Source organism: Conger conger, chromosome 16 (assembly GCF_963514075.1).
Source record: "Conger conger chromosome 16, fConCon1.1, whole genome shotgun sequence".
NCBI classification, from domain to species: Eukaryota; Metazoa; Chordata; class Actinopteri; order Anguilliformes; family Congridae; genus Conger; species Conger conger.
This window is the reverse complement of record NC_083775.1, coordinates 2,020,525-2,023,024: the sequence shown is the minus strand read 5'-3', so window position 1 is coordinate 2,023,024 and position 2,500 is coordinate 2,020,525. Positions and strand designations below refer to the sequence as shown.

Sequence of the window (2,500 nt, the reverse complement as noted above, 5' to 3'; positions counted from 1 at the left end):
CCTGAAGGTTGATTGGCTTTCCTGGATCTTTCTGATGCCCTTTCCTCTGGTGCCTCTTGCTCTGTTGTGCCGCATCCGTGATGAAAGGGGTCTTTTGGTTGTGGATTGTGGACCCTGTGGTCTCACACTGGGCCCCCACCACCCAAGCCCACCCCTCCTCTGCACAGTGACGGCACCGTCAGTTTCCCAACGGGTCTGCCGGTCCGGCCCCTCCAGAGTCCTCCTGACCCCTCACCCCGCTATGAATCACGCCCCAAAAAACAGGCTCAAAAAAACCATTCATTCGTCAAAGGGGAAGAGTGGCAGAATTCCAGTGCACACTGTACATTGTCCAAGTGCTAAGAGCGGCCTGTAGTGTAGTGGTTAAGGTAAAGGACTGGGACACGCAAGGTCGGTGGTTCTAATCCCGGTGTAGCCACAATAAGATCCGCACAGCCGTTGGGCCCTTGAGCAAGGCCCTTAACCCTGCATTGCTCCAGGGGAGGATTGTCTCCTGCATAGTCTAATCAACTGTACGTCGCTCCGGATAAGAGCGTCTGCCAAATGCCCTTAATGTAATGTAATGTTTTGCTCTTAATGGATTTGATGCTGGAATGTACGCGCTTGTAAGTCGTTTTGGATTAAAGTGAGTAAAGTGTAAAAATGTGAATGTCAGCGGTCAGAGTGAGCTCTGCTCTCTCAGCGGGATGCAGAGGGGGGCGTTCGAGTGACGTCTCGTTCGTTCTCTGACTAAAGCTTTGTGCCGCTCGCCTGCCAGCGCTTGGTGCAGCGCTGCACGTGAGAGACCAGCATGCACTGGGGCTGAGCTCACTGTCACCGCCTGCCATGGAGAAGAAGGAGAAGGAAAAAGAACAAGTAGAAGAGGATGATGATGATGATGTCTTTATTGAACCCTGTGGGGTAATTTATCCTCTGTATCTGACCCATCCTTGTTCAGCAGCAGTGGGCAGCCACAGTGTGGGGTTCAGGGCCCAACAGCTGTGCAGATCTTACTGTGGCTACAGCGGGGCTTGAACCACCAACCTTCTGGGTCCTGGTCTAGTCACGAGGCTACAGGCTGTTGAGCATTGGAGTTTGAGTTTGACCTGCGGGGGCCAGTCAGGACTACAGACCAGCTGAGAGAGACTGAGTTTGACCTGCGGGGGGCAGTCAGGACTACAGACCAGCTGAGAGAGACTGAGTTTGACCTGCGGGGGGCAGTCAGGACTACAGACCAGCTGAGAGAGACTGAGTTTGACCTGCGGGGGGCAGTCAGGACTACAGACCAGCTGAGAGAGACTGAGTTTGACCTGCGGGGGGCAGTCAGGACTACAGACCAGCTGAGAGAGACTGAGTTTGACCTGCGGGGGGCAGTCAGGACTACAGACCAGCTGAGAGAGACTGAGTTTGACCTGCGGGGGGCAATCAGGACTACAGACCAGCTGAGACGGACCCTCTCTGTCCAGGGGTGTACTGCTGTACACAAGATCCAATTCGGCTTTGCATCTGGCTTTAAGGACTCGATGTTTCGCTAACTTTCCCTTTCTGTTTTATTGTAATCTGTTTCTGTATTTGTTTGCCATTTTGCCTTCAGTCAGTTGTTCAGACGGAGCTGAATTTCTTTACTGGCAAAAATAAAATTAAAAAAAACCCTCCGCGCAACAAGGTTAGCAAAAGGTTAGCGCTGGTGGAATGGAATGAAATTCTCTGTGTAGAGAGTTTACTGGACTTCTCGAGGTGCCCTTTTGTGCGGTGGGGAGGAATTCATATTTCTGAACTCTCTCTGATCCTGCTCGCTGTGAGAAACACACCAGCAGAGTGTCGAGCCAGGTGTCGGTGGGGAAATGGCTGGTTTTTCTTTACTCTGTGAACTTTTGATATTATTTTTTTTCTTGAAATCCTTCCTGGCCCAAACACAAACCGTGCTCCATAACCCAGGCACACCCCTCCCCGGTGTGCTGTGTGACTGAGGGAGACTCAGAGCGGTACCTGTGTGGATCCAGGGGTCTCAGAGGGGTACCTGTGTCTGTGTAGATCCAGGGGTCTCAGAGGGGTACCTGTGTGGATCCAGGGGCCTCAGAGGGGTACCTGTGTGGATCCAGGGGTCTCAGAGGGGTACCTGTGTCTGTGTAGATCCAGGGGTCTCAGAGGGGTACCTGTGTAGATCCAGGGGTCTCAGAGGGGTACCTGTGTCTGTGTAGATCCAGGGGTCTCAGAGGGGTACCTGTGTAGATCCAGGGGTCTCAGAGGGGTACCTGTGTGGATCCAGGGGTCTCAGAGGGGTACCTGTGTCTGTGTGGATCCAGGGGTCTCAGAGGGGTACCTGTGTAGATCCAGGGGTCTCAGAGGGGTACCTGTGTCTGTGTAGATCCAGGGGTCTCAGAGGGGTACCTGTGTAGATCCAGGGGTCTCAGAGGGGTACCTGTGTCTGTGTAGATCCAGGGGTCTCAGAGGGGTACCTGTGTGGATCCAGGGGCCTCAGAGGGGTACCTGTGTGGATCCAGGGGCCTCAGAGGGGTAC

At 53.7% G+C, this 2,500-nt stretch overlaps 1 protein-coding gene across 1 annotated transcript in view; it reads left to right on the top strand.

The window, feature by feature from the left end:
* The window catches only part of crhr1 (corticotropin releasing hormone receptor 1), a 131,233-nt gene that overhangs the window by 90,826 nt on the left and 37,907 nt on the right, over positions 1 to 2,500 (top strand). The gene's annotated exons all lie outside the window — the stretch shown is intronic.